We start from the raw sequence: 26,041 nt of genomic DNA, 5'->3' as shown, positions 1-26,041 counted from the left end.
ATTTTTTGTTTGATATGAATCTTCCATGACAGCTAAGTCAACTAGGAATGGGCATATTTCCCAAGGGCAGCCTAACCAAATTTCAAGGGAATCAATTTGTGCTCATAAGTAAAGAGCTGAAGTGGAAGAGTCAGGATCCTTAATGAGCCAGGCAGGAGTGTTTGCAATTTCTTGTAATTAAAATGCCTAAGTAGAATGCTGAATAATGTCATTATCATTTATTTAAAATAATGCATAATTTAAAACTATTTGCCTCATGAAAAAATTAAAACTAGAAAGTGTTAGAATCTTTAATCCATTAAGTAGAGTTCAAATACTTTTTGATTTCTTTTAAAGTTAATACTAAATGTTCATCTTATAGAACACATTAATAAAATACATATGTGATAGTTGAGACACAAAATTATTACATATAAGCTGGTATACATTACATATAAGCTGGCACATACACACATATGTGTATGTGTGTGTGTGTATGTATGTATATGCTGGGGTCCAGCCCCGGTGGATCCAGGGTGATTCAAAGGTGGGGACGGAGTCGGCGTCCTTGGAAAAATACATATTTAATCACAGATATATAGAGAGTTTGGGAACAGATAGTATAGTAGGACAATTAGTGGAGAAAGAGAGGCTGAATCCAGATGGGAATTCAGCCAGAAAAACGGGGAGCAAGAAAGAAACGATATGGGGGAATCAGTCTTTCCAGAAACTGATCCGATTTCTTTATTTTGGGGTTTGCTTATATACCTTTTGTTACACATAGGGATGAATAGAGAGTCACGTGGGGGTCAGCAGTCCTGACCTTTATCAAATTCAGGTGCTTCACATAAATGTATAAGAAAAAGGTCTTAGGGATATTACATAATCTTTTGGCCATGAGTGAGACCTGCTGACATTTTATGATCCTTACTTTCTGATAACCAAAAAACTTATTTCTTCCAAGGGTGTTTTTTCTTAAACCAGGCACCACCCTCCAAATAAAGTTACATTCCTATAGGGTGAGGGTGTAGTGAGTTACAATCAAGAAAGGAATTTATTTAACCCAAAGTTAACGTGATTAATCTTAAAGGTTAATGCTTATTTCTCCTATATGCTTAAAGGTTAATACTTATTTCTCCTATATGCTAGTTATATTCATTATAAGGGCAGGGAATATGGAGATTTAGCAGCAAACATCAGCCCAACAAATGAAAATCCTTTCACCAATGTTCCCCTTAAGATTTTAGTCTTAAGATAGTGATCAAGTTACATTTTTACATAGCAAGGACACAGTGATTTATAACAAAATACAGTGATCTGTTACAAAAGAGAAAATTCATTAACTCAAAACGTCTACTATTGCTAACCTTAAAAACTACTATATTTCCTTTTCTATATTCAAATACATTGATTAATATATTCCCAGGTGCCTAAGGATATGGAGGCCTGGCAGCAATCATTGACTCAACAATGAGAAAAGTCCTATGCTAATTAAGACTCTCAAAATACTCCAAAACTCTCTGTGCTGTTTTTGTTGTGAGGTAGTAAACAATCATGTGTATAGTGGCAGGAGTATGGATACTCCTGTCACACAAGCTAGCCTGTCAGCAGAGAGGTTTGACCTGAAAAACCCTTGTCACACCCAGGGTAGGGAATTAGCAGCAATTATTGGCACAACAAATGAAAAACCCTTCACCAATATAATTCCTAACCAACCCACTATACTAATAATTTCCAACTCCCCAAAAGAATTTGTCTTTAGTAAGTCTAAAACATCTCGTGCCTCTCAGATTGGGAGGCTGTAAACAATCACATGTGGCCAGACGAACCTATACAAGTGGGCTAGATAACCTTCAGAGCAGTCTGTAAGCTGAAACACTTTTGTCACGCCCAGGAATTTTTATTGCCTTGGAGCTGCATGTTTACTCCTTCTCTGAGAGAAACGGTTATGGGGGAGAGCATAAAACAGACTCCGGTTTTGGGGTAGATGCTCGGGAACAGGGGGTTTCCTGAGGCTTGATCACGCCTTTGTGTATGCCAAGCCTCCTTCCTCATGACCTTTGCCATGGGCGGAGTTCCTCACGCTGGCCCCCGGCATGTGTATATATATATATATATATATATGTATGTATACACAGATATATATATATATATATGGATACATAGATGGATCATTAATAGTTTGAAAAGAATATCTGCACAGAAATATATCCATTATAACACTATGTACTTATATTTTCAAGCTTTTTCCATTAATGACCTGTAACATATCAGTTTGGCCTATCCCACAAAGATATTGTCAGTTCATCTGGAACTGTGCTCCTTATTTTATTTAGGGACACTAGTTTCTCAATTTTTAAAATTTCCTTCAGGTTTCTTTTTCAATAGATAGATATGGTATATATGGCATAAGATCTTATTCCCTATTCAAAACAAGATTATGAGATAAATGTGTATAGTTTTATAATCTTTCTCTTCAGTTCAGTTGCTCAGTCGTGTCCGACTCTTTGCGACCCCATGAATTGCAGCACGCCAGGCCTCCCTGTCCATCACCAGCTCCCAGAGTTCACTCAGGCTCACGTCCATCGAGTCAGTGATGCCATCCAGCCATCTCATCCTCTGTTGTCCCCTTCTCCTCCTGCCCCCAGTCCCTCCCAGCATCAGAGTCTTTTCCAATGAGTCAACTCTTTGCTTCTCTTACCATGTCTTAAATCATATACAATAAGTCATGATGCAGATGTCAACTGGGAAATTTGAAAGCAAGAAGATCAATCAGTTAAGGATTGTTGAAGCATAGCTTTAAGCCAGTATTATAGCAGATGTGAGAATTCTTATGCAGGAAAAAAGAAGTATGTTGTGATAGTACCAAATTTGGGGATTACAATAGATAAATAAGATGGCAGTTAGAGGCATAATGGGTTGAATAAAAAATACTCATATTGCTCTGCAATGTACTTTAATTTTTTCAAAAATTTATCATGCACATATAAAAAGCCTATTTGTTGCTTTAGCTGAGTACTGGAAACCTATAATTTATATAAATGATCCTCTATTGGTGGACATCTAGATGGGGTTCATCTAAATTCATGTTACAATAACTACTGTATATGTACAACACTGACATATGTATATACGTCAATGTCTATGACTAAGGCTATATTTACAATGATCCATGTCTGTACTTACATACAGTAGGACAGTATCCATGATCCATATTCCACTTGCTCCTATTTCACTTTTCCACTATTTCCTGACACTGCTGTAAGACAGATTCTTCAGGATAGAATTGATTTTAGGAAAAAAAACTGATAAGTAGTATAAGACATCAGCTTGGAGAAATTATCATCATTGGTAAAAATAACCTTTAAGCACCCAAAGTCTATAATTACCACTAATTTGTTACCATAGTAATAATATTTAAAATAACATCTATGTTTACTGAAAAGTATCATTAATTGCATGTTTACTTGGTAAGCCAGAAGAGGATTATGGTCTTTTTTCCTCTTTTCCACATGTATGACATTTGGAAAGAATGAGCTCATAGAAATTAGTAATAGATGTCTAGAAGATATGAAGTTTAGGAAGGAAAGTAAATGTACTTAAATTCAGATAGTTTGGAAAAAAATCCACGAAATGGCTTAAACCATTTACATTCCTACTAATAGTACATGAGGGAGTACCCTTCCTACACTCATAAGTACCCTTCTACTATATGAAAGGTACATAAGTACCCTTCCCAACTTATGTATATGTATGGCTGAGTCACTCTGCAGGACACCTAAAACTATCACAACATTGTTAATCAACTCTACTCATATATAAAATAAAAGGTTAATAAATAAATCAAATTTAAAGAATAAATAATTAAAATAAATCAAGGAAGGCTTTTGTAGAAACTGAGTATATTTGTCTTTGTTAAAGGCTTTAAAATAGATATATTATCAGAAATAAAGATGTGATAAGAAATAAATCAGCAAAACATAATATGATAGAAGCCAAGAGAGGAGAAAATTAAAAGCAGCAAAATGCATTTGACAATGCAGTGGAAGAAACAAGTGGACGAGACATGGATTGAGAAAATTGTACTGAATTCAGCAATTTTTAGACTGTTCATTAAGTTAAGGGGTAATCTCTCTTTTCTGGCAAGCTAGATACTAGACTAAAAGAGATTAAAAGAAAATTTAAAAGTTAGACATATATATGTATATGCTTATACATATATATGAAAACTTTTCACAGAAGCATAATTTACATACAGAAAACTGCAGAAATTATAAGTATACAATCAGAAAGCTCCCTTGTATCCTCTTCAAATCATTACCATTCTTTTTAATCAAAATTTAACTGCTCACTACTTTGACTTTTAATACTAGGATTTGTTTTGTCCATTTTGGAATTTCATATAAAATGAAAAGGACTATGTAAATTATTTGATGTTTGGCTTCTGTTGCCCAATATTATGAGATTCATCAGTATTTTTACAGGTAACATAGATTGTTTGGGGCATTTCTGGTAGCTGAGATAATAAAGAATCTGCTTGCAATGCGGGAGACCCAGGTTTGATCCCTGGGTGGGGAAGACTGTTTATTTTCATACCTGTATAGTTTTCCACTCTATGAATGCCTTGTAATTTGTTTTTCATTGTGTCACTGGTGGACATTTAAGTTGTTGGACAGCATATGCCTACTCTATTTCCCCTCAGATCATCTAAGTTTTCCTTTGCCTGTAAACTGTCTCTGGCTTGCTAAAGATTTCTCATCTTGAATTCCTCAAATGTGTATTTCTTCTCTACTAGAGGGCCTTCTGTGACACCAAGGGAACTTGCACAGCTATGTGCAGACCCAGTCTAGGAATGGAGGGAAATATATGCCACTGGAGCAACTCTCAAACCATGGGGAGTGAAAACTAGTAGGAAATGCCCCAGTTTTCTTATCTTTCTGAGGAATAATTCTGAGCTATTACCCATATTTCATAGAGGGTCCTCAGACAGCTGGCCTCTAGTGTTAACTGTTCTAAATGTGATTAGCTTCCCTTTCTTCCTTCTCTTACTTTCACCAAGCACGTTCTCATTTGTGTTTCATAAGTAATTTACCTCATCCATGTCCTTGACAGTGTGTCTGGTGTGATGCTGGAGGGGGTAGGGCTGGGGGTGGGGGAAACTAAGACTAGAGCAGCTAGTTAGAGAACTTTCCTTAGAAAAAGGTATCAATATCTGATTCTGGAATTTTGATGATCAAGTGGGAGCAAAAAACACACTGCTGGTAGAAGTTAGGTTGACAGCAATACCTGGCATTCTGTCACAATACTGTCGTTAAGACTTTCCATTTTGGTGAACAGGGATGAATAGTAAGTGGACAAGTGAGTATCTGTTATGCAAAAGTTCTGGCAATAAAAGATTTAAGGCAGAGAGTAAACTGGCTGGCTAGCTTTTGTTAACTTCTCCAGAAGCTGTGAAGGAAGAGAATGCCATGTGTTAACTTTTTTCTCATATTCTTTTCTATGCTTCCCACATTTTTGTCTCTATTTACTTGAACATGAGTATTTAACTACAAAATATTGTTCAAAAAACTAATTTTCTCTTTAGCTGTACCGAAAAACTACTAAACACATCTTCAGTTCAGTTTAGTCACTCAAACACATCTTACATAAAGTTATTTTCTAGTTCTTAAATTTCCATTTATCTTTGTAGTCCTTATTTCACTCCTGAAATTCTCCACCTATGTTTTATTTCCTTGATTACACTATTTCAAAATCTGTATCCCAAATCCTCATTAGTTTTATTCCCTTTGAGTGTCAAGTTACTGTGGTTTTCTTGAATTGTTAAAGTTCTCTTGCATGTTTCATGGGTTTTTGATTCATGGTTTCAAAAGGTATATGAATACTTTCATACATCATTTTACTTCAGAGAAGAATATCCTTTTATATTTTGTTAAGAATGTTAGACTAGGTGACAAGCATCTTAAGCCAACTGAAAACTGAAATGATGGTGAGCTTGATTTCAGTTCTTGTGAGAAATGGTCTATTTCACAGATACAAGTAGAACATTCCTCTTCTAGATCCTTGCTAGAAACATAACATGATTTGCCAGCTTCTTCACAGATCCTGCACTTCTTTGTTTGTTTCCTATCTGTATAAAAGTGCAGAAATACCTGCTCAAGGTATTCTTGCCTTGAGAATCCCATGAACATGTAATATATTTATATATGCCCTCGCTTTTATTGAAGATATTTACAGACTGGTAGTTTTTCTTACACATCTTCATAAATAATCCTGTATGATAAACTCTGAATACTATTAGTATACTGAAGAAACTATATTTTTGTTGCTTTTGTCTATTGGTCTTTTTTCCCTTGATGCTCTTAAGCTAATGCTAAAATTGGATCTGTTTCAATTTAGTTAGATTTTTTTGGTAATAAAAAGGATTTATTTTCATTTTACACATCACTTTTCACTTTCCTGATTTGCAGTCATAGAATCACATGTTATTTATCAAATTATAAAATACTTTTAGATGGCTGCAGCATTTGCTAATAACATCCTACAATGATATCTACCACATTTGACTCACTGGCAAATTGTTTTTCTTATATGAAATATTCCATTAATAATAGCCTAATGCACCCTGCTGCTGCTGCTGCTAAGTCGCTTCAGTCATGTCCGACTCTGTGCGACCCCATAGATGGCAGCCCACCAGGCTCCGCCGTCCCTGGGATTCTCCAGGCAAGAACACTGGAGTGGGTTGCCATTTCCTTCTCCAATGCATGAAAGGGAAAAGTGAAAGTAAAGTTGCTCAGTCGTGCTCGACTCTTCGTGACCCCATGGACTGCAGCCTACCAGGCTCCGTCCATGGGATTTTCCAGGCAAGAGTATTGGAGTGGGTTGCCATTGCCTCCTACGAAGTGCAATTTAAGGGTTACTGCTTTGTTTCCTGAGAGGTAAAATTATTCCACTTTAAGATTCAGGACAGTGCCTGATGCAATCACCTGAAACTTTATACCTACTGGGTTTTATTATCGAAAAAAAATTCGATCCAATTCTTAAATAATATGAAGAATACAAACATAACAAAATTAGAATTGATAACTACTGTTCTAAGGACAACTAGCTTCTGCTGCCTTTCAACAAAGTAACATGTATGTCAGTATGATATTTCAAAACTATTAAAATAAGGCTAAAAATATCCCATAAAAGATATAGTATTATATAAATTAAATGTTTAACAGTGACTAAACAATATTAACTTTATAACTTTCTTTAAAAGAAAGTTACATTTGAAATATTTTTATACTTTGTAAAAACATTTTTCATCTTTAATAAATTTAGATATCTTTGATATCAACCTAAACTTTTTTCTGCCTTAAGACATAAACTGTAAGTTTTATACATATTTCATGTAATTTGAGGTGAGATACATGGGATATCTTCCTCTTTAAAAATCTGCTTTAATGGTAACTATTAATTACTAAATATTTAATTTATTATAGCCACTCATCTTCAAGGTAAATTGTTTGGATATATTTTTAAATAAAATTTTTTCAAGCATAACTTATTATAATATGCCTATTTTAAATACACAGAGCAATACATTTAAAAAAAAAAAACACATTTAGCTGTTTACTACTGCTCGAACTTCTCTGTTGACTATCCCTTTAGACCCTTTGTAATCAATCAACTCTAGTCTATCAATGATAAATTATAGTTATGTCCTCTCTAGAATTTTCTAAAAATGATATTATGTAATATGCACACTTTTTCATCTGCCATCTTTACTCAACTTACTGTTTTTGAGGGTAAAACTCTGTTTTAAATGTAATTATTTTAAATAATATACTAAAAATCTTTCAATAAATATATTAATTATAATATATAACTTTCTATACTCAAAATATGGGAGAAGGAAATGGCAACCCACTCTACTATTCTTGACTGGAGAAACCCAGGGACAGAGGAGTCTGGTGGACTGCCATCTATGGAGTCACATAGAGTTGGACAGAACTGAAGCGACTTAGCAGAAGCAGCAACATACTCAAAATAAACAACAGTTAGAATCAAACACAGATCAACAGACTGGTTCAAAATTGGGAAAGGACTGCATCAAGGCAGTATATTGTCATCCTGCTTATTTAACTTATATGCAAAGTACATCATGAGAAATGCTGGGCTGGATGAATTACAACCTGGAATCAAGATTGCCGGGAGAAATATCAATAACCTCCGATATACAGGACTTCCCTTGTGGCTCAGCTGGTAAGGAATCTGCCTGCAATGCAGGAGATCTGGGTTTGATCCCTGGGTTGGGAAGATCCCCTGGAGAAGGGAAAGGCTTCCTACTCCAGTATTCTTGCCTGGAGAATTCTATGGATTCTATATTTCATGGGGTTGCAAAGAATCAGACATGACTGAGCGACTTTCACTTATCACTTCAGATATGCAGATGACACTACCCTATGGCAGAAAATGAAGAGGAACTAAAGAGTCTCTTGATAAAGGTGAAAGAGAGTGAAAAAGTTGGCTTAAAACTCAACATTCAAAAAACTGAGGTCATGGCATCTGGTCCCATCATTTCATGGTATATAGATGGGGAAACAATGGAAGCAGTGACAGGCTTTATTTTCTTGGGCTCCGAAATCACTTCAGGCAGTGATTGCAACCATGAAATTAAAAGACTCTTACTCCTTGGAGGAAAAGCTATGATAAACCTAGACAGTGTATTAAAAAGCATAGACATTACTTTGCCAACAAACGTCTATATAGTCAAAGCTATGATTTAGCCAGTACTTCTGTATGGATGTGAGAACTGGACCATAAAAAAGGCTGGGTGCCAAAGAATTGATGCTTTTGAACTGTGGTATTCGAGAAGACTCTTGAGAGTCCATTCGACTGTGGGGAGATTAAACCAGTCAATCCTAAATGAAATCAGCTCTGAATATTCACTGGAAGGACTGAAGCTGAAGTTCCCATACTTTGGCCACCTGATGGGAAAAGTGGATTCGTTAGAAAAGACTCTGACACCAGGAAAAATAGAAGGTTGGAGGAGAAGGGAATTATAGAGGATGAGATGATTGGAAAGACCTTGAATTTGGGAAAGATAGAGGACAGGAGGAGAAGGGAATGACAAAGGATGAGATGGTTGGATGGCATCACTGACTTGACGGACATGAGTCTGAGCAAACTCCAGGAGATGGTGAAGGACATGGAAGCCTGGTGTGCTGCAGTGCATGGGGTTGGAAAGAGTTGGATACAACTGAGTGACTGAAAATAATAATAGTCAAAATATGAATTATAATATTTAGCTACTTATAATCCATTTGTTTCTTGGTTAAGGACACATGCTGACTTGTTTGATCACAATTCTACATTTTTATATTTTATTTTTACTATATATAGTCTTTCTCAACATAATTTTCCTTTCTTTTGGCATATATTTTTTCATGCAAGATATAGTTTTGTGCTTTGTGTATGTATATGTATTCATTCAAATATACAAATTAAGTATAATTTTTCTGAATTAAATTACAGATATAGGTCCATTTACCCCTGATCACCTAGTATATATTTCCAATTTAAAAAATTAATATTTTCCCTTTTATAATGTCAGTTAAAGCTCCACAATAGAAAAAACTAACATTGAAACAATACTGTTACTAGCATATGATTTATATTTAAATATTAATAACTGTCACCGTAATGGCCTTGGTAAATAAAAGTCAAAGTATATTTATAGTTTGCTGGTTTTTTCCTCTAAGTATAAAAGCAAAAGAAAAATAAATAGTATTTGCTCATTTGTGCAAATACAGGAAGACAATAAAAACATAATGAGGTAGGCTACAAGAAAGAAGTGAAAGGATACAGCATTAAAATTATATCAGAAAAAAATGGAAGAATAATATTTGGAATATAGCTTTCTCTATAGTTCTTTTAGAATCATAATAATCTTCCATATAATGAACACAGAATGATAATCAATATGGACAACAAATAAATGCTGGAGAGGATGTGGAGAAAAGCAAACCCTACTTCACCCTTGATGGAAATGTAAATTGGTACAGCCACCATGGAGAACAGTATGAAGATTCCTCAGTGAACTACCAATACTTCTACCATGTGACCCTGCAATCCCGCTACTGGGCATATACTCTGAGAAAACCACAATTCAAAAGGACACAAAGCACTATTTACAATAACAGGAAATGAAGGCAACTTTGATGTCCATCGATGGATAAATGAATAAAGAAATTGTTGTGCATATATACAATGGAATATTCGGTTCAGTTCAGTCGCTCAGTTGTGTCGTACTCTTGCAACCTCATGGACTTTTTTTTTTTTTTTTTTATGATACAATCCTGTTTTCTTCTTTTTTTATGATACGATCCTGTTTTTATTACAGAAAGAATATGCAGGCATGGCAAAGGGACTGGAGGACAGAGACCAAAACTGGGCTGTAACAGGGCTTATCTCTGGAAGATGGGAATAGAAGCTTAGGCTTCCTTGTCCATCACCAACTCCCGGAGCTTGCTCAAACTCATGTCCATTGAGTCGGTGATGCCATCCAACCATCCCATCCTCTGTCATCCCCTTCTCCTCCTGCCTTCAATCTTTCCAGGATCAGGGACTTTTTCAATGTATCAATTCTTCATACAGGTGGTCAAAGCATTGGAGTTTCAGCTTCAGTCCTTCCAATGAATATTCAGGACTGATTTCCTTTAGGATGGAATGGTTGGATCTCCTTGCAGTCCAAGGGACTCTCAAGAGTCTTCTCCCACACCACAGTTCAAAAGCATCAATTCTTCGGTGCTCAGCTTTCTCCACAGTCCAACTCTCACATCCGTACATGAACACTGGAAAAATCATAGCCTTGACTAGACAGACCTTTGTCAGCAAAGTAGTGCCTCTGCTTTTTAACATGCTTTCTAGGTTGGTCATGGCTTTTCTTCCAAGGAGCAAGCATCTTTTAATTTCATGCCTCCAGTCACCATCTGCAGTGGTTCTGGAGCCCCCCCCCCCCCAAAAAAAATAAACTCTGTCACTCTTTCCATTGTTTCCACATCTATTTTCCATGAAGTGATAGGACTGGATGCCATGATCTTAGTTTTCTGAGTGTTGAGTTTTAAGCCAGCTTTTTCACTCTCTTCTTTCACTTTCATCAAGAGACTCTTCAGTTCCTCTTCACTTTCTGCCATAAGGATAATATCATCTGTGTATCTAAGGTTATTGATATTTCTCCCAGCAATCTTGATTTCAGCGTGTGCTTCATCCAGCCTGGCATTTTGCATAATATACTCTTCATAAAAGTTAAATAAACAGGGTGACATATACTGCCTTGACATATTCCTTTCCCAATTTGGAACTAGTCTGTTCCATGTCTGGTTCTAACTTTTGCTTCTTGACCTGCATACAGCTTTCTCATGAGGCAGGTAAGGTGGTCTGGTATTCCCATCTATTGAAGAATTTTCCAGAGTTTGTTGTGATCTACACAGTGAAAGGCTTTGGTTTAATCAATAAAGCAGAAGGAGAAATTCCAAAATTTTTTTCTGAAATTCTCTTGATTTTTTCTACAATCCAGTGGATGTTGGCAATTTGATCTCTGGTTCCTCTGCTTTTTCTAAAACCAGGTTGAACATCTGGAAGTTTCCAGTTCATGGAGAGTTGAAGCCTGGCTTGGAGGATTTTGAGCATTACTTTGCTAGCATGTGAGATGAATGCAATTGTGTGGTAGTTTGAGCATTCCTTGGCATTGCCTTTCTTTGGGATTGGAATGAAAATGGACCTTTTCCTGTCCTGTGGCCACTGCTGAGTTTTCCAAATTTGCTGGCATATTGAGTACAGCACTTTAACAATGGAATTTTACTCAGCCTTAAAAAAGGAATGAAGTTGAATCAGTTGCATTGAGGTGGAGGAATCTATAGCCTGTTATACATTGTGAAGCAAAAATATAAAAATAATATTATAAATTCATGCATACATATGGGATCTAGAAAAACAGTATTGATTAACCTATTTAGAGAGAAGAAATGGAGATACAGAGATAAAGAATAGACTTGTGAACATAATGGGGGAAGGAGAGTCTAGGAGGAATTGAGAATGTAACAATGTCATATATACACTATCACATGTAAAATAGATAACTAGAGGGAAATTGCTATATAACACAAGGGAGCTCAGACTAGTGCTCTGTGATGACCTAGAGGGGTGGCTTGGGAGTGGGGAAGGCTCAACAGGGAGGGAATATATAGATGTATATTTTTTTTGTGTGTGTGTGTGTGTGTACGCATGTATAAACTAAGAGCACAGCATCTAGTCCCATTACTTTATGTCACATAGAAGGGGAGAAAGTGGAAACAGGGATAGATTTTAATCTTGGGCTCCAAAATCACTGCTAACAGTGACTGTAGCTACAAAATTGAAAGATGCTTGCTCCTTGGAATGAAAACTATGACGAACCTAGACAGCACAGTAAAAACCAAGAGACATGTGACATTACTTTTCCGAAAAAGGTTCATATAGTCAAAGCTACAGTTTTTCCAGTAGTCATGTTCAGATGTGAAAATTGGACCATAAAGAAGGCTGAGGGCTGAAGAATTGATGCTTTTGAATTGTGGTGCTGGAGAAGGCTGTTCAGAGTTCTTTGGACTGCAAGGAGATTAAACCAGTCAGTCCTAAAAGAAATCAACCCTGAATATTCATTGGAAATGAGAGAGCTAATTGTTAGGTAGGTTACTAAGGAGTCCAGAGCTCTCAAGGAGGTGAAAGGGGTCTGTGACCCTCAAAAGGAGAAAGGGACAAACTTTTTTTTTCCCTACATTCCTTAGACTTTGTAACATAAGATTTAGTCACACATTTTCTTTAAGCCCAGAGCTAATGATTACACAACAAAACTCATCTTCCTCAAGGGTATATTTTTCCTTAAGCTCTGTACTAATGATTATATAATAACAATTTATCTTGCTCAAGGATGTGTTTATCTTTCTTAAAAAGAACCTTCTGACTCATCTTGTTATATTAAGACATATGTGGTGGGAGTGGGTCTGGTAAGACCTTTGTATTGTTAGTTCTAATCTTGTTAATTTAAGATGTATGTTGTGGGAGTGGGCCTGATAAAAGTATATAAGGCCTTCATAAGACTAGCAAGGCCTTCATAAGACTAGCACTCTTCATCCCCCTTCTGATGTCTATGTCAAAAGCTTTCTTTGTCCCTTTTATACTTTAATAAAACTCTGCTACACAAGAGCTCTTGAGTGATCAAGCCTGGTCCCTGGTCCTGAAGCTAAATCTTCTTCAGAGATCACAAACTAGACACCATTCACCATAAGCTATCAGAAAGACTGATGCTGAAGCTGAAGTTCTGATAATTTGGCCACCTACCATGAAGAGCCAACTCACTGGGAAAGATCCTGATGCTGGGAAAGATAGAGGGCAGGAGGAGAAGGGGGAAGCAGAGGAAATATAATTATGAATTTATTAGTTTAATATAAATGTATATAGATAGAAATTATTTAGAACTGTTTATGTATATGCATAAATTCACATATACCTATTTATATGTTTCAATGTATTAAATATACACATGTGTATGTGTGTGTATATATATACACACACACATATATATATTTGATTATGACTATACATGGATATCCCTTGTCCCTGGGAGCTCAGTAATACAGAATCTACCTGCCAATGCAGAAGATGCAGGTTTACTCCCTGGGATGAGACGATCCCCTGGAGAAGGAAATAGCAACTCACTCTAGTATTCTTGCCTGGACAGAGAAGCCTGGTGGGCTGAAGTCCATGGGATCACAAAAAAAATAATCAAACACAACTTAGTGACTAAACAACAATAAATGGATATATGAATATATGGATAAAGAGTATCTGAAATTATATTTTTTAATTTTTCTAAGCTTGAAAATATTTTAAATGAAAAGCTCAACTCATATTATTTTAAAATATTCTCCAAATTTTTTTCCCTTTCTATGCAGATTCTTAAGCAAAAGTGAGACAGAAACCTCCCTTTTCTTTCCTTCAAAATATTTGCCTCTTTTAGTCTGTTCTGTGATGAAGCATTTCCTGTAGTTTCTCAGATTTTTGTTATTTTTCTTTACAACAGAACAGATTTGATGAGTTCAAGTAAAATGAGTGATTGAGGCTAGAAAAAGCACCACTTCTGTCACAATAATTTTCATCTATTTATCAACTGAATTACTATTTATGTCTCCAGCCACTTTTTGCTATAAAATTTACTCATTAAGGTTGACCCATGTCATATTGTGACCATTAAAGTTAAGTATACTTGATATCATTCAGTGAAGATAATGACTTTAGAGTCCTAATGGCTTTTCTTGTCAGTTATGACCAAAGTGACACGACTAAATATGCATCTTGAATACTGCACATTTCTTCCTGATACAGTGCTCTACACTTAATAAATATTTACTTGCAACTAACAATTACAGGACTTAGCCAACAGTTTCATTTCTTCAAAATGTCAATAGCTACTCAGTTTTGTACACAAAATTGTGTAACACTTTCCATTGCATTTATAGATGCTTATTACAGATACAAGTAAGTGAATTTAATGGTGTGTTGGAGCTGGCTCATAGTGGCTCTCAAGACCTGACTGGGTATAACTCTTCCCAACTATCAGCAGATATCTCATACTGACAGCTTAAAATCACCACGGTGAGCATATTGACAATGTAGGAAGTGGTAAATGGTATCAACCAGCCCCTACCCCTGAACCCCTTGCCCAGGGAAAGTGAAAGTGTTAGTTGTTCAGTCTGACTCTTTGTAACCCCATGGACTATAGCTCACCAGGCTCCTCCATCCATGGAATTCTCCAGGCAAGAATACTTGTGGGAGGTCATTTCCTTCTCCAGGGGATTTTCCTGACCCAGGATTTGAACACAGATCTCCTGAATTACAGCAGATTGTTTACTATCTGAACCACAAGGGAAGCCAAGGGAGCCCTTTGCTATATAATTGTTAGCACCTTATTGTTCTAAAATCTTGTAGGAATATGGAACATTCCGTATTCATAAACTTTAAATGGAAATCTAGAAGTTGCCTCTTCATTTCAGCTTCAATTACAGTTTTTGCTGCTTTTCTTAGGAAGTGACAGTTGCTCAGTCATGTCTGACTCTTTGTGACCTGATGGACTATACAGTTCCTGTAATTCTCCAGGCCAGAAGACTGGAATGGGCAGCCTTTCCCATCTCCAGGGGACCTTCCCAACTCAGTGATCAAACCCAGGTCTCTCGCATTGCAGGCCAATTCTTTACCAGCTGAGACACAAGGGAAGCCATTTCTTAGGAAAGTAGGTTCTAAAAGCAAGACTTCTACACTTGCTGTTTCCTCTGCATGGAATAGTATTTGTCCCGATAACTGCTAATGTGTTCCTTTACTCCCTTCAGTTCTGCTAAAAAGATATCACTGAAGCTTCTCCTGTACCCTATGTGAAATAATTTCCCAGTGTACAAGCTTTCAGTAATCCCTTCCCCAAACAAGATAAGCTTTATTTTAATCAACAGCAGATAACACAATATGAGGTACTCCTTACCATTCATTAATATTATTTATCATCAACCTAGACAGCATATAAAAAAGCAGAGACATTACTTTGCCAACAAAGGTCCATCTAGTCAAAGCTATGTTTTTTTTTTCCAATAGTCATGTATGGATGTGAGAGTTGGACTATAAAGAAAGCTGAGCACCGAAGAGTTGATGCTTTTGAACTTCAGTGTTGGAGAAGACTCTTGGGAGTCCCTTGGATTGCAAAATCAAACCAGTCAATCCTAAAGGAAATCAATCCTGAACATTGATTGGAAGGACTAATGCTGAAGCTGAAACTCCAATACTTTGGCCAACTGATGTAAAGAACTGACTCATTTGAAAAGACTCTGATGCTGGGGAAAGTTGAAGGCAGGAGAAGGGGACGACAGAGGATGAGATGGTTGGATGGCATCACTGACTCAATGGACATGAGTTAGAGCAAGTTCCGTGAATTGGTGATGGACAGGGAAGGCTGGCGTGTTGCAATCCATGGGGTCGCAAAGAGTCAGACACGTCTGAGCGAATGAACTGAAATATCACCAAAACAATGCAATCTCCATGACAACAGACTTACTAGCAATTTTTCTTAAATTTCTATCTCTGAGGTATAAAAAATGAGTCACATAAGTGATACTAAAAATATATGTTGAATGAATAACAATAATGAGAATAAAACTGTGAGTAGCATTTTAAAAACACAAATTATGTTTATAAAAATAGTTCAGAAGTATGCATATTACTAAAAATTTGTACTTTAATAACACATATAATATCTGCTTTTTATTTATTTCACAATATCATCATATATGTTTTCTTTAGATACTCCTTTATTATGATTTTTATCCATATTACTAGATATAGGTATTACATAAATGCTGCTGCTGCTGTCACTTCAGTTGTGTCCGACTCTGTGCGACCCCATAGATGGCAGCCCACCAGGCTCCCCCGTCCCTGAGATTCTCCAGGCAAGAACTCTGGAGTGGGTTGCCCTTTCCTTCTCCAATGCATGAAAGTGAAAAGTGAAAGTGAAGTTGCTCAGTCATGTCCGACTCTTAGCGATCCCATGGACTGTAGCCTACCAGGCTCCTCCATCCATGGGATTCTCCAGGCAAGAGTACTGGAGTGGGGTGCCATTGCCTTCTCCAAATAGACTAGCTATTATAAATGTCACATTGAAGCGTTGTTTTGTTCATAAACAAATTAGGTTTTATGCATACAAAATTTTGTGTAAGAAATACATTTCTCTGTGTTTTTATGTGTAAAAGAATTGCTAACACTTTCAATACATGCTTTTTTAATCAAGAAAACATTTAAATTTTTCACTAATTGGTAAAATTATGTAATAATTTATAGTATAATATGTTATTATATGTTCATTAATTCTTTCGACAGACTCTCATTGATTAAATACGTTAAACATAGTTTCCTTGTACTAGGAACTTTATATTTTTATTTACATTTTTATAATACTGAGGTCACATAATTGAAATTGCATAAATTTATCATTTTATAATTGATCCCTGCAATGGGATTTAGTGTCCCAAATTTATAGGTGATAACATCAAACCTCTTTTGGCAAATGAATCTGTTTTCCCTGGGGACAAGATGTCTAATTGACTTTCATCTTCCCAGATAATAACATCATAACTGTTAGATAATAAGTGAGAGTTACTATGAATAAATGAGTGAATGAATAAATTAATGAATTAATGAACAAATTTTTAGGATACTTGTATTAGAATTTCTCAGAAAGTAACTTTTAAAAGTTACAATGGTGGAAAACAAACAAAGGACTCTTTCTTCAAAGATATATAGGAAACAACCTGTTTTTTTATTTTAATTGAAAAAATATAAAGACAATTTTTTGAGCAGGTTTTGATTCACTGCAAAACTGCAGCAAAGGCACATATTTTCCATAAACCTCTTGACCCCATGCATGCATACCCCTCTACTTTCTGAAAGATCAACTAGCACAATATATCATTACAATGGACAGACCTACAGCTAACATCGTAATCACCATAGTCCATAGTTCACATTACTGTGCACTCATGGTAATGTGCATTTTTTTGGCTTTGGACAAATTTATAATGACATGTGGGGCTTGCCTGGTGGCTCAGTGGTAAAGAATCTGCCTGCCAAACAGAAAATGTGGGTGTGATCCCTGGGTTGGAGAAGAATCCCTGGAGAAGGAAACAGCAACCCACTCTAATATCCTTGCCTGGAGAATTCCAGGGACAGAGATACCTAGCAGGCTACAGTCCATGGGGTCATAAGAGTCAGACACAACTTGGTAACTGAGCACACACACAGCATTTTCACTGCCCTAAAAATCATCTGTGTTCTGCCTATACATCCCACCATGCTCTCCTTCCGTCTTATAGCAATCACTGGGACAGATTATTCTGATCATACAACGAAGACAACCAAGGACAAGCTATTCAATTTACCTAAAAAAGTACTTACAAGGATTCCAACTTCTCTGCCAAAGAGAATAAAAAAGTTTTCTAGGTCAGTTCTATAAATGTCACCCAAACATCATTTTTGAGTATTTGGGGGACTGAATTCCTAATGTTTAAATAATGTGTGTATTTTAACAGGAAATTTTGTATTCCAAAGAGCCAATCACAGTGTAATACTGGATATTCTTCCACATGTGAAATTAAACTTAGTACAACTTTTTTATATAAAAATAAAATCACATCACATCAAAAAATAAAATATGTAGGAATAAAGCTAAACAAAAAGGTGAACACTTAACACTGAGAACTATATAACACATTGAAAAAGGAAACTGAAGATGATGCAAAGAAATGGAAAAAATATCTGATGCTCTTAGATTTGAAAAATTAATATTGTTAAAATGTCCATACTACCAAAAGCTATCTAACGATTTAATGTGATCCCAATCAAATTAACCATGACATTTTCACAGAACTCAAACAACAATCCTAAAAGACTCAGAATTTCCCAAGCAATGCTGAGGAAAAAGAGCAAAGCTGGAGGCATCTCCAGGCCAGATTTCAGACAAAAACACAAAGCTACAATAATGATACAACATGGTACTGGCACAAAAATAGAGGTCAATAAACAGAACACAGAGCCCAGAAATATACCCACATGCCTACTGTCAATTAGGCATCAAGAAACAGACAAGAATAACAATGGAGAAAAGACAGTCCCTTCGGCAAGCAGTGTTGGGAAAGCTGGACAGCCTCACATAAATCCCTCATACTGTATACAAAAATAAACTCAAAGTGATTTGAAGACTTAAATTCAGGCATGCATGCTAAGTCACTTCGGTCATGTCTGACTCTTTGAACCCTATGGACTGTAGCTCACCAGGCTCCTCGGTCCAAAGGATTCCGCAGGCAAGAATACTGGAGTGGGTTACCGTGCCTTCCTCCAGAGGGTTCTTCCTGACCCAGGGATCAAACCAACAACTCTTTATGTCTCCTGCATTGGCAGGGAGGTTCTTTACCACTAGAGTCACCTGGAAATACAAGAAATGAAATCATAAAATACCTAGAGCACAGGCAAAACATTCTCTGACATAAATTGTAGCAATGCTTTCTTAGATAAGGCACAAGAAATCAAAGTACAAATAAAAAAATGGGGCCTAATCAAACTTAAAAGCTTTTGCATAGCAAAAAAACCCCACAAACTAAACAAACGAACAAATCTAATGGACTTCCCTGGAAGTCTAATGGTTAAAACTTTTCCTTCTCATGCAGGGAGTGTGGGCTTGATAGCTGGTTAAGCAGCTAAGATCCCACATGCCTCACAGCCAAAAAAAAAAAAAAAAAATCATAAAACAGAAACAACTTTGGCATAAATTCAATAAATAAAGACTTAAAAAAAAACATGATGGACTGGGAGAAGATATTAGTAAATAATATGACCAATAATGGCTTAATTTGTAAAACACACAAATAGTTCATAGAACTCAGTATCAAAAAGTAAATAAAAAATAAACAGTCTAATAAAAAGTTAGGCAGACATAAATAGATATTTTTCCAAAGATGACATGCAAGTGGCCAAGAGGCACATGAAAAGATGCTCAACATCCCTAATTATTAGAGAAAGGCAAGTCTAAACTACAAAGAGATACTACTTCACACTGGTCAGAATGGCCATCATCAAAAAGGCTATAAATTATAAATGCTGGCGAGGGTGTAGAGAAAAGGGAACACTCCTACACTGTTGGTGGGAATGTAAATTGATACAGACACTGTAGAAAACATTATGGAAGTTCCTTAAAAATCTAAAAATAGATTTACCATATGAGCCAGCAATTCACCCTTGGGAGTATATTCTGAAAAAAATGAAAGCTCTAATTTGAAAGGATACATGCAACCCAACGGGCTTCCCTTGTGGCTCAGCTGGTAAAGAATCTGCCTGCAATGAGGGAGACCTGGGTTCAACCCCTGGGTTGGGAAGATCCCCTGGAAAAAGGAATGGCTACCCACTCCAGTATTCTGGCCTGGAAAATACCATGGACTGCACAGTCCATGGGGTTGCAAAGAGCTGGACACACTAAGTGACTTTCACTTTGCTTCATGCACCCCAGTGTTCACAGCAGCACTCTTTATAATAGCCAACACATGAAAGCAACCTAAGTATCCATCAACTGATAATGGAGAAATAAGAAAGCATATATGTATACAAGAGAATATTACTTTACCATTAAAAAGAGTGAAATACTGCCATTTGCAGCAACATGGATGGACCCAGAGAATACCATACTACGTGAAGTAGTTCAGACAGAGCAAGATCATTGTATGATATCACTTATAGGTGGAATCTAAAAAAATAATGCAAATGAACTTATTTACAAAATAAGACATGGAAAACAAACTTTTGGCTATGAAAGGGGAAAGCTGGGGTGAGAGACATTTTAAAAATGTTAATTTTTCAAATCCAGATACAAACTACCACATATAAAATAGATAAAACAACAAGGATTTACTATATAACACAGGGAACTATATTCAATATATTTTAATAACTGAGAAATAGTAAAGAATCTGAAATAAAACATATGTGTAACTGGAGCACTTTGCTGTATACCTGAAACTAACAAAATATAAAAATAGAAATTTGTCACTTTGAACCTCAGTTTCTTCATCTAGAAAGGTTATTATTTTGGACAATCCTTTTTTTAAAGTCTTTTTTGAGACATAAATTGCCATAAAATTCAATTGCATGAGAAGCATACCCTTTGGTCTCTTACTAAGCACTCATTCAATTTGGGTTCCGATTCTACCTTCACATTGATCACCCTCAGGATTCAAATTTCCAATTGATTTTAGTTTAGCTCTAGTTTAAAAAATGTATTATTACAAAGGGCAACATAGTTTCATGTTACTTGTTTATAAGCCTTAAGCCAACTGCAGGAGACACACAGAGAAAGCCACAGGAGACATCTCTTTTTATTTAAAATGTAGACTAAAATAAATGGAAAGATTTTAGAGGAATTATTTAAGACACAAATATCTGTATGGTTTTTGTTGGAGAAGGCATTACTAATTTACTCTGGGAACAGCTGCACTTTATTGGACATGATCTTTTTCCTTGCACAGATTTCCTCTTGCTTAGCAAAAGTACACAAAGAGAATGCCAGTTTAGTGCTCTGGAAAAGGCTGTCAGTTCCTCCTGAGCTCAGCTCACGCATCTTAATGCAGCATCAGGTTTCTTGTAGACGACCACATTTCAGGCCCTTTGACAAAACCCATATTAAAAAAAGAAGATGATATGATGCTCAAGTAGAGGAGGTAGCTTGAATAATTTAACAGCTACATATAGACCTATGAAATATTAAAGGAACAATAGTGTTCAATGGGAATTTTATAGATTCTAGCTTGACATCAGTCTCTCCCTTACATAACTGGCTATTTGGCTATAGTGATAATTAATATGTTATGATAGAGAGATGGTAATTACAATGGAGTTAATAAGTACTTTAATTAAAGCTAAACCAGCTTACTGACACTCAGGTACCTTAAAAAGTTTTATAAAACTCAAATAATTTAAGCTTTCTTAAGAATATTGAGCTGATATTTAAAAAATAAAAAACAAAAAAAAGGAATACTCTATCCCAGCTATTTTAAAATAGATTTTTTCTGAACAAGAACTGTTCAGCTAGCACTTGTATTTCTTTTATAAATATGATGGACTTTAAAAATCCCTTTGTAAAGTGAAAGGCAAGAAAGCAGGCACAAGTCTCTGAGGTTATTTTGTCACAATGTGAAGAATCAATGTTTATCAATGCGTATGGCACCTCCACACACTCTACCCCCGTTTATTATCAGGAGCATCTCCATCAGAGACTGACTGTACTACAGATATCCACATATGGCAGATGGTCAATGGAGGGACTTGCATTTTTCTTAATTGTGAATCTTGAGCTTAGATGTCTATAACATTCCTTAAAAGTTTCTTATTGTTTGTAAAATATCTTTACCTTTAATTTTCTTCACCTCTTTTGGCATAATAATGTGCTTACTTACAAAAACCTGTAATTAGACCAAAGTGTATTGTACCCACTTTAAGTGAAGTAAATGTTTGAGATATCTTATTTAAAAGAAAGGGACCTAATTAAACTTAAAAGTTTTGCACAAAAAAAGGAAACTATAAGCAAGGTGAAAAGACAGCCTTCAGAATGGGAGAAAAGAATAGCAAATGAAGCAACTGGCAAAGAATCTCAAAAATATATAAGCAGCTCCTGCAGTTCAATTCCAGAAAAATAAATGACCCAATCAAAAAATGAGAAAGAACTAAACAGATATTTCTCCAAAGTAGACATCCAGATGGCCAACAAACACATGAAAAGATGCTCAACATCACTCATTATCAGAGAAATGCAAATCAAAACCACAATGAGTTACCACCTCATGCTGGTCAGAATGGCTGCTATCAAAAAGTCTACAAGCAATAAATGCTGGAAAGGGTGTGGAGAAAAGGGACCCCTCCTACACTGTTGGTGGGAATGAAAACTAGTACAGCCACTATGGAGAACAGTGTAGAGATTCCTTAAAAAACTGGAAATAGAACTGCCATATGACCCAGCAATCCTACTGCTGGGCATACACACTGAGAAAATCAGAATTGAAAGAGACATGTGAACCCCAATGTTCAGCACAGCACTGTTTACAATAGCTAGGACGTGGAAACAACCTAGATGTCCATCAGCAGATGAATGGATAAGAAAGCTGTGGTACATATACACAATGGAATATTACCCAGCTATTAAACAGTACACATTTGAATCCATTCTAATGAGGAGGATGAAACTGGAACCTATTATACAAAGTAAGTCAGAAAGAAAAACATCAATAAAACAGTATATTCACACATATATATATAGAAGTTTGAAAGATGGTAACAATGACCCTATATGCGAGACAGCAAAGGAGACACAGATACAAAGAACAAAGTTTTGGGCTCTGTGGGAGAAGGTGAGGGTGGGATGATTTGAGAGAATACCATTGAAGCATGTACATTACCATATGTGAAACAGGTTACCAGTCCAAGTTTGATGCATGAAACAGGGCACTCAAAGCCAGTGCACTGGGACAACCCTGAAGGATGAGATGGCGAGGGAGGTGGGAGGGGGGTTCAGGATCAGGGACACATGTACACCCAAGGCTGATTCATGTCAGTGTATGGCAAAAACCATTACAACATTGTGAAGTAGTTAGCCTCCAATTAAAATAAATTAATTAATTTTTAAAAAGAAATATCATGTTATTTTGCTATTGTTTCTAATAGGCCTCAGTTCTGCACTTTTCAATACAGTGCTCTGAGTTTTTGCTTTGAAGAGACACCTAAGCATGAAGGAAGTGGAGGCAAAGGGGCTGGTTTCCCAAAGAGATACTTTCATGCAATAGCTCTGATAGTGACCTCATTGTTAGAGAGTTTAACTCAGCTTTAGCAGAGATGTTATATTCCCTCTGAATACTCAGAATATGTTTTAGGTTCTTGCAATGTTTTTGGAAATCTGTAGTATGACTAGGACTATATATGAGTCATTCCGTAGAGGCAATGGGTCCACAAAACAATGATTGCTATTCTCTGGACATTAATAGTCTCAGAATAGTCATAAAGTAAACCGCTAACTAGTGAGGTAATTCTGCTATCAAAACAACCCCTTCACAATGTTTTATCATTTTTCAATTGCTTCTTCATATGCAATTTCAAGGGAAATATACTTAGCATAATGCCATGGGGAAGACTTGGAAAGAGGGGGTGCATTCCAGACAGAAGCAGTTCAGCAAACTAGACCTCATCAGTTACTGCGAATTCAGAGGTTACAACATCCTGAAAGATGATGCTCTGAAAGTGCTGTATTCAATCTGCCAGCAAGTTTGAAAAACTCAGTGGTGGCCACAGGATGGGAAAAGGTCAGTTTTGATTCCAGTCCCAAAGAAAGGCAATGCCAAAGAATGCTCAAACTACCGCACAATTGTACTCATCTCACACGCTAGTAAAGTAATGCTCAAAATTCTCCAAGCCAGGCTTCAACAGTATGTGAACCAGGAACTTCCAGATGTTCAAGTTGGTTTCAGAAAAGGCAGAGGAACCAGAGAGAAAATTGCCAACATCCACTGAATCATAACAAAGGCAAGTCCATAAAAAATCCAGACATCTACTTCTGATTCATTGACTACATTAAACCCTTTGACTGTGTGGATCACAACAAACCGGAAAATTCTTAGTGACGGGAATAACAGATCACCTTACCTGCCTCTTGAGAAATCTGTATGCAGGTCAAGAAGCAACAGTTAGAACCTGACAGGGAACAACAGACTGTTTTGAAAATTTGGAAAGGAGTATATCAAAGCTGTATATTGTCACCCTGCTTATTTAACTTATATGTTTATTTAACTTATATATCATGCGAAATTCCAGGCTGGATGACGCACAAGCTGGAATCAAGATTGCTGGGAGAAATATCAGTAACCTCAGATACGCAGATGATACCATCCTTATGGCAGAGAGTGAAGAAGAACTAAAGATCCTCTTGATGAAAGTGAAAGAGGAGAGTCACAAAGTTGGCCTAAAACTCAACAATCGAAAAACTAAGATCATGGCATACGGTCCCATCACTTCATGGTAAGTAGATGGGTAAACAATGGAAACAGTGACAGACTTTATTTTCTTGTGCTCCAAAATCACCGTAGATGGTGACTGCAGTCATGAAATTAAAAGACACTTGCTTCTTGGAAGAAAGCTATAACAAACTAGACAGCATGTTAAAAAGCAGAGACATTACTTTGCTGACAAAGGTCCATATAGTCAAAGCTACGGTTTTTCCAGTATGGATGTGAGTTGGACCATAAACAAGGCTGAATGAAGAATTGATGCTTTTGAACTGTGGTGTTGGAAAAGACTCTTGAGAGTCCCTTGTACTATAAGGAGATCAAACCAGTCAATCCTAAAGGAAATCAGTCCCAAATATTCATTGGAAGGACTTATGATGTAGCTGAAGCTCCAATACTTTGGCTACCTGATGTGAAGAACTGACTCATTGGAAAAAACCCTGATGCTGGGAAAGATTGAAAGTGGGAGGAGAAGGGGACGACAGAGAATGAGATGGTTGGATGGCATCACTGACATGATGGACATGAGTTTAAGCAAGCTCCTCAGGAGTTGGTGATGGACAGGGAAGCCTGGCATGCTGCAGTCTGTGGGGTCGCAAAAAGTCAGACATGACCGAGCAATTGAGCAGAATTGATACAACATGGGACACGTCTTTGGGAGCAGAGCTGCAGAGTTGGAAGAGCTAATTACCTTTGGAATCATTAGTAATTCTGTTTTCTTTTAAACAATACCCAACTTTTCCAGCTTCACTACCACTAGTCTCACCTCTTTTATTCTAAACTATTTAAATGGGACAACTGCTGGATTCTATATATTCCCTGTTACTGGTATAGTAAGAAAATTGCTATAACTCATTCCTTGATTTTAGTGAAATAATCAATAATAGGACTATATCACTGATGTGCTTCAGTAGAGTATTTCCCCAGGTAAACAATACCAATCAGTCAAATCAGCATTTGAAGTGAAATTCAGGCCTACTTCATTCTCACTTTCATCCTTTGATGCACTAATTTTCTTGGTCTTAGATACCTCTCACATAGTTCCAGCATGTACTTCATTAAATCATGTTCTGATCTCATTATTTAATAGGATAAACAATTTCTTTATTTAAAAATCTCACACATTACAGAGGTTACTTTGATTTTGTTATACAGTCAGGTTGCTTACATTCTTTTATTTTGACACATTCTGTCCGTAGTTTATTCATTGGCAGGTGAATTATTTACCACTAGCATGACATATTGTCAAATAGTTTAAAAAACAAATTATAAATTAAAAGTACAGAATCACTAACTGGTCAGAGGTTATAAGCTAATACTAAGCAGTCACTTTACTAAAAATATTGCTTTAAAAGGAACATTAAAGAAAGGTATTTGTGATGCTTTTGGTGGGAGAGTAAAGATTTAGGAAAAGC

The 26,041-nt window shown here is 36.3% G+C and overlaps 1 long non-coding RNA gene across 1 annotated transcript; it reads left to right on the top strand.

The window, feature by feature from the left end:
- The first annotated feature begins 971 nt into the window (after nt 1–971).
- Nucleotides 972–19,666, top strand: LOC120861527. Its single transcript, XR_005720561.1, has 3 exons — nt 972–982; nt 1,266–1,271; nt 19,560–19,666. It is a non-coding gene; the product is annotated as an uncharacterized LOC120861527 (long non-coding RNA).
- Nucleotides 19,667–26,041: the final 6,375 nt, after the last annotated feature.

Source organism: Oryx dammah, unplaced genomic scaffold (assembly GCF_014754425.2).
Source record: "Oryx dammah isolate SB20612 unplaced genomic scaffold, SCBI_Odam_1.1 HiC_scaffold_1, whole genome shotgun sequence".
NCBI lineage: Eukaryota > Metazoa > Chordata > Mammalia > Artiodactyla > Bovidae > Oryx > Oryx dammah.
Note: the sequence above shows the minus strand (reverse complement) of the source record. Positions and strands in the feature narration are given on the sequence as shown.